At 42.5% G+C, this 7,348-nt stretch overlaps 1 protein-coding gene across 5 annotated transcripts in view; it reads left to right on the top strand.

Moving 5' to 3' along the window:
- The first annotated feature begins 1,872 nt into the window (after window positions 1-1,872).
- LOC141557292 (microtubule-associated protein RP/EB family member 1) overlaps window positions 1,873-7,348 on the top strand; it is a 109,624-nt gene continuing 104,148 nt past the window's right edge. For 3 of the 5 annotated variants that reach the window (XM_074292742.1, XM_074292741.1, XM_074292740.1), the window contains exon 1: window positions 1,873-2,189. The gene's annotated coding sequence lies outside the window, so the exon portion shown is untranslated. The remainder of the gene's footprint in view (window positions 2,190-7,348) is intronic. The other 2 variants (XM_074292738.1, XM_074292739.1) reach the window with 2 other exon arrangements.

Genomic DNA, 7,348 nt, shown 5'->3' with positions numbered 1-7,348 from the left:
TATTATCCCTCTGGCCTGAGTTATACCTGCTATAGCCTGAGCAGGAGAGGGTGCTGACTGATTTAACAAGTTTGTTACCACTTTCACTTTTTGAGGTAATTCTGGCCAAAATACAATTTAATAAATCGGAGAATTCTTTTTTACAACTGATTGTCTCAGACTGGGTGATTGAGTTGGGTTTTTCAGATAGGAGTTACAAGAAGGGAGATTTAAGCACTTGGTCAGCTCTGGGGAGGAGACCAAGATATTTACCTCTCTAGGAAGGAGTGGGAAGGGTTGATCTTATGATATGGCATCCTGTGGGTAAGGGAGTTAACATTTGTAAAGGACTTTTCAGTCTTCTCATATGCCATTTCTCATAAGCTCTTCTTCCCCATTTCTTTGGAAGTAGATTTATATGATTACTTTTCTTTTAGGAATCAGGACTTCTTGATGGATCCTTCATAGGCATGGATATCAAGGACTGGAAGAGATCTTATGCCACAGAAGGCCTGAGCATGTGGAAAACATGAGATGAAAGGGACAGTAGAGATCAAATACTACATGATCCTCTTTCTTCAGTGGAAGAAACCAAGGCCCACAGAGGTATGACTTACTCAAGGTCAAAGGGGAAAACAATGAGAGAATTGGAACTAGAACCCAGGCCTTATTGGTGACCATAACAGGGGACTTCTGCAACAACAGAAAGTTTTATGTTAAACCCTGAGACTTATGTGCTTTGTCCTTAGAGCTTTGTGGTTGAAACCACCGAGGTGTGGTTTCTCTTCCATGTGACCCTTTGAATCAGAATCCTGTCCGGGGCCTTATGTTTTTGGTGCCTCACTTCTAGGTACTAATCTTAAGAGCAACAATAACAACATACTTCCTATTTAGAATATCATATTTTGTCATCAACCTTTTCAAAACATTTCACGTTTATTTTGTTCCACAAAAACCTTAGGAGCAATGGATTATTGGAAGGGGCCTGGATTCTGTTTTTGTATATTCTGAAGCTAACTTGCTGTATTACAATAGGCAAGTCACTTCCTTTTTTAAAACTTTCAGCTTCCCCATCTGTAAAATGAAGGGTTGGATCTTATTTTTATAGGTAATTTAAGTTCCTTTTTACACTCTAACAGTTTACCTCTAAAGGTATATTATAAACTCTATTTAAAAACTGAGATTCAGAAAGTTTGCCTTTTCCAAATATTAGTTAATTTAGTGAAATACTTGGGACTTGGGTGGGAGTGCAAGAATCCTTCTCTTAAGATCCATGACAAAAGCAGGAGGGCCTCGGGCAAGAGAATTTGGCAGCTTAGATTCAGAGGAGGTGTTGGGAAAGAGATGGTCATTCTGAGTCCAGGTGGTGACTATTTCTATTTGGCCAGGTGTATGTGTTAGGGAAGAATTTCAAAGTAGGAAGGAAAAGAGCTGAGCATTTAATAGATTTTTTTTTTGTTGGGGTTCTTCGCCCTGGCTTGCGGTGTGACTTTTCCTGGAACCCGTTACTCTCTCTGTGCCTCAGGGTAATGATTTCATGTAGCTCCTCTTCTAGGATTTGATGGTTTAGCCAACGAGGCTTCTTAGACTGGGAGAATAAGGTTTTATGAACTTTGAAATGTTCTAAAGAGTAGCTAAAACACTCTAGAAAATCTTCTATCCCCCTGTTCCAGGACTGGAAGATTTTTTTTTCCTCGAGGATTTTCCCATACTGGGGGGTGGGGAAAATTTCAATGAACTATTTCAAATTTCCCTCTCTCCCTCCCCTCCAGTCTCCGCCCTACGAGTTCTTGGGATGCTGAGTGGTTGGCAGCTGGGGCTCCCCCTTCCCCGGCTAGGGGAGGGGCTAGTCGGGGAAGGGCTTGCAAGGGCCTGGGACTCCGCCCCCTCCCCACCTACTTCAGCTGCCCCCTGCTCGCAGCTTCGGTCTCTGCTCACAGCCCACTGTGCTCGGTACTTCTTTACCGGAGCCCTCTCGTTGGAAGGGAAGAGAGCACTCCAGCACCTGGAGAGTTAACCTGCTGCCAAGTAAATATAGCTTCGAGGTCGTTGTTTTGAGATTCGAGACCCGGGAAAAGTTAAGCCTGAGGATCTTGCAAACTCCACGCGCAATCCAGTGTTCCAGTGTTCCACAGTCCGCCGGCCCTGCAAGCAGCACTGAGCCGCACCGAACCCAGCACTACGTTCCCATTCTCCGACCAGCGGAGCAGGTGAGCACGCCCCCAACCTCCCCGGATCCCAGCATGGTGGGAGGGTGGGTGGGGCGGGCTGATGGCATGTGGACTAACCTATCCCTTGGGACCGAAGTAGTGAGGGACTATCTGACTGTCCCTTCAGGGTGGGAGGGAGGTGAGGGGCACCTTCCCCTAGGGAAATAGGGGCATCCGCCCATTCCCCGCCCCCACCCCACTCTGAGGTGCCGGGGTTTCCGCCTAGAGAGTAGAGTGGGATATTGGTCTCTCGAGTAAGTGAGAGAAAGCAAGAAGAAGCATCCATCCTTGTGAAAGACGAGCAGAGGAAGAAGACGGGGAAAGTGAGGTGTGTACGTCCGCTTCCTTCCACCTCCACCACCCAAAGAAAAGGGAAAAAAGCGGGGTGTTAGCTTTACCAAACCATGAGAGGTAAAAGAGGAAGAAGGGTGCTTTGTCCTGCCATAATCCATGGGCCGTATCCATCCATGGAGAGAAGAGAGAATAGAGCAAAGGGTATATCTGCCTACTTTCTCTGCCACAAACGGAATGAAAACTTGGGGAAAAAAGGGTTTTTGCCCCAACGGGCAAAATGTTACCTGTTGCAGAGGGGGCGTCCGTTCCCACATCAATAATGTCCTTTAGAATGGGGGAAGGGAGAAGAAAGTGGAAACAAAAACTATTTCATTGGGGGAGGTGGGGGGGAACACTTAAGTGTCCATATTAAGAGGTCCATATTAACTTGGAAGAAAAGGGGACAATGGGAAATTGAGAGGGGAGAAAAAAAGCATCCTTCCTTTGATGTAAATGCTATTAAGTCAAGAAAAGGAAACTGGTTTGGGGAAGGGTGCCCCAGGGAGCATTGTAGGAGGGGAGAAGAAAGGATCTTTTTGAGGGGCTGGAGAAGAGATAGGGCTTGGATAGCGGGCAAAGCTGGCAGGACTCAAGATTCAGTAGTGCATTGGTTCCAGTCTCTTGACTTCCCTATTGGCTAGTTCATTTCATTTCTCTTTAGGTACACCTGGGGCCTTAGATGGGGAAGGGGAAAAGGTGGGACTCTTAGGGTTTAACTGTTCAGATCCTTGGAGAGACTCCACTTGTGAATTTTGTAGTTACAGAATGCATTTCCAAACCAAGTCCCCTTACACTTGATTCTTAATGTCCTGCCTATGTCGTGGGGTGGGGGAACAGAGAGTAGGAATTCTTAAAAGGAAAATATGGAGGGTAGGAAAAAGGGGCTGGCAGTAATAGAATAATAATATTTATGTGGAACTCGATGCTTTCTAAAACATTTTCATATCTGTCCATGAATTTGGCCTGGTAACTGCCTGTAAGTACAGGTATTATGCCCATTTCACAGATGGTCAAGAGCTGGGCAGTTAGAACTCTTATTTCAACTCTTATTTCTAAGGCACTTTCTAAAATTTGTAGAATGCTTTCCTTGCACCCCCTTGAGTTAAGGCAGTAGTACCATTTGCAAGAAAATGAGACTTGCTGGAAGTGGAATGAGCTGCTGGACCCCACCTCAGGTGTTTGGCACCGGGACTACTTTCCACTACTTTGCTTCCCTTAGGCAGTAGGGGAAGACAGAATCACTCCTTGTTTGTGCTTGTTGCTTGGGGAAAGTTTTTGAGGGGAGGCTGGAAGAAGTTTGAGAAGTGCCATTTTGGATGGGGAATGGAGGCAATTTGGGGGCCTGGTGGGTATACAACCTTATCTTATAGTTGAACCAGCTTACAGCGCCTTGGGATTATATTTTAGTTTAGAACGATTTGATGGATTTGGAATTAATTTTGTGCAGCTTCTGATCTAGGGAGTTGGGTGCAGGAATTTTGCCAGGTTTGGAGTTAAAGGGATCTTTCTGGAGAAGCCTTTTAGGATCCCCAGCTTTTTGCTTCATCTGGCTGGATAAGAAGGAATCTTCTAGGTTCCTCAGCTGGAGAATTCTAGGAGCCATTACAAATCTGGTGGGGGCAGGGCAAAGACCCCTGAATTAGATGGAATTAGGATATAGGAGTTAAAATATCCCATCCTTGTTGCCTCTTTATCTTTGTAGCCCAAGGTTAATCACTTCTATCTTTGGGCTGAAGTTTATTCATCTTTTCTCTAATTTTCCATCTCCTGCCCCTCAGTAAGGTGTCCATTTTTTTTTTCCTTGACTATCACTATTCTCAGTTTAAAGAAGATCAATACCCTGTTGTGGATTTTTCTGTTCTTCCCTTAATACCTAATATGTTGGAATTTAGGGTTAGTTCCAGTTCCGAGGAGCTTGTTTGGAGGGGGATCCTGACTTAGTCAGGTGGGAACTGCTTGATTAGGTAGATTATATAGTGAAAAGAGCTGCATTTTGAGTCGAGGACGTGGGTTTCAATAGTGGCTGTGCTCTTTTACTAGGGTGACCAAGGCAAGTCAGTCACTGAAACTGGGCTTTTGAAAATGAAAGGGTTGGCCAGAAGATGGCTGTCTACTTCCACTTCTAGATCCCAAGATCTTAGATTTGTTACCTTTTAAATTTGGGAAGCAAGTGGAATAGGAATTATTCCTGGAGAGGGAATAATCTGAACTCTTAAATTTATCACCACCCACCATGATCCAGTTTACACTTAGGTGAGGTGAGGGAAGAGACTCTAGAACTTCTGGGGTATGGTGGGTTGGGAGAAGATAAAAAGGGTAGAAAAGGAGACATTAAGTTTGGCAAGCTCAGTTCCTCTTGGGTTGGGAAAATTGAGGGGGTGGGGAGTAGAGACTGCACTGCCCTCTACCCCATGACCCACTGAGACCCCTGTCTTTCCCAATTAGCACATCCTGCCCTTGTGCTGGGGAAGGCCAGGAGGGGGTCTAGTTAATGTTCCCTTTGCTTCTAACAATAGAAAATGTCCAGGGAATAGCTTCTAACCTGACAACTTTTTTCTAGCTCCTCCTCTCTAGAAGTTTGAAAATTTCTCGCTCCTAGTCTTACCTAGGGATTCTTTTGTATCCCACCTCCTCCCCTTTTGCTCCAGGCTCACCTTTATTTTTATCTGAGTTGGCTTTTGTTAATCTCAACCCCTCCCCCCAGGGTCTGGGCTGTGGGCTGAAGGCCAGGTTTGGTGTGGTAGCTGCTGTGAAGGTGCTCTGGACCACTTGGGAGGTTCAGGCCTCTCCCCTCCCCCACCTTTGTACTATATAGCCTTAGGACTTGGAACTAGAAGGTACCTGACAATGTAGAATTTTAAAAGCTCTGCTAAAAAGATCCCAAAGACCTCTAGAGTTTTCTTAGTTTTACAAAGTAGGTAGTCCCAAGGATTGTCATTCCCATTTTTCAGATTAGGAAATTTATAGCAATGGAAATGACTTGATTTTGAGCCACTGCTGTTGGTGCTAGTTCTGTCTCTATCCCCCTGGAAGGCTGGGGAGTCCCCTGCATTTTAGGAAAGAAGAATAAAAGCAGAGCTACTTCCTGAGAAAAGCACCATTTTATTTAAAATTTTTTTGCACCATTTATTTTTTAGTCTCTTATAATTTTCTTTACTATTTCTTTACTTTTTACTATTTCTTCTTTACTATTTCTTTACTATTTCACCTTATTTCTCCAGGATGTTATATATGTATCAAATATTTTCTTAAATTCTACTGTTTTTGTCACAAATATCTAAAAGTCTTTCAATTTATTAAATAGCCTTTTTCATTCAGGATTTCTTAAATTTTTCTATTTCTTAATTTCAAAAAAGTACAGTATTCTAAGACTTACAATCAGTTGTATTATTAGTAAGCACCACTTTTTAAATCATGAGTTTTTATTGATATCTTTTTCCAAATTCTAATAGAGAAGAGAAACACAATTCAAAGAGGAGAAATTGTGACAAGATCACAGCGAATGGTTCCTTGTTAGGTGGCCAACGGAGAATAACAACACTATCTGCATTCACCTCTTTTCTTACAGCCCTGGAATTCTAGGCAGGGAAGGTGGTGATCTTAGTCCCATTTTATAGTAAAGGAAACTAAAGCCTGCCCAGAGTTGTGAGTGAAATGCATAAGTCCAAGGTCAAAACAAAATAAAACAAAAAACCCCAAAGTTGAAACCCCAATCTACATTGTGAGTCTTAGCAACCAAGAAAATGCTGTCTGTAATGGCTAAGTACTAGACAAGGAGTCCAGTTCCTAAGTGTGATTTCTAGGTTCAAGTCCTTATTCCTAGTCTCACTAGATCAAATAATGGGGAATGCACTGCAATAGCCTAAGTTTAGGCACTTTCATCTTCGTATTTCTAACACCTAGTCATTGTACTCTATAGTTTATTAATAAAGTGTTTGAAAACTTACAGAAGTTCATTCTTTTGGAGAAAGAATGAATAGGAGGGTCTTGATTTGGAATTCAAGCCCAGCATTCTATCCATTGTGCCTTCTAGCTGCCCCTAAATTATATTAAGCTATTTGCAAATGTTTGGGGTCTGACTGTCTACATATTATCAGGGTCAATGATGCTAAGTGAAAAAAGTGAGAAGCGAAAAACCCAGCTGAAAGCTGTGAAGAGGTGATAGACTTTAAAAAATTGTGTGTGTGTGTTTTTTTTTTTTTTTTCCTTTACCTTATCTTTCTTCTCGGCCATCCTTTATAGAGAAAAAGAGTTCTACAACAAATTGAAATAAGGGTGGGGGAGAGTGATACCCTTATTTCTCACACCTCTTCTTTGTAGCTAACTCTAGTTGTTAAATAAACTTGGAGTATTCTTTTTGTGTGTATTGTTACAGGCATGTAGTCCTCATAGACATACTTGTTAGGTCTCATTTTTATAGTGTTTTAAAGTTTATAAAATAACCCTATAAAGTCGGCAGGCTGCAAGAACATCAGTGGACATGGATTTAGCAAACTGAGCATAGAATCCCAGTTTTGTCTGGCAAGTCATAACTATTGAGAGCCTCAAGTTTTCTTGCTCATAAAATGGAGGTGAGAGCATGATACAGTGGGGAAAGGGGACTGATTGTGGAGTCAATTCTACTAATTATTTTAATCTGCTACTTTGGACAAATGATTGACCTTCTAGACCTCAGTATCCTCATCTATAAATTGAATTTGACTGCATGACTCCTTCCATAGACTACCTTATCAAGATAAGAAAAGTGATTTGTAAATTTTCAGGTCTAGAGAAATAAGATTTAGTGATCTTGATTTTATCCCATTTCAACTTTGGGCAGGAATATG

The sequence above is a fragment of the Sminthopsis crassicaudata genome, chromosome 2, assembly GCF_048593235.1.
Source record: "Sminthopsis crassicaudata isolate SCR6 chromosome 2, ASM4859323v1, whole genome shotgun sequence".
Classification (NCBI taxonomy): domain Eukaryota; kingdom Metazoa; phylum Chordata; class Mammalia; order Dasyuromorphia; family Dasyuridae; genus Sminthopsis; species Sminthopsis crassicaudata.
The sequence above is the reverse complement of the archived record's forward strand: the minus strand, read 5'-3'. Positions and strand labels throughout refer to the sequence as shown.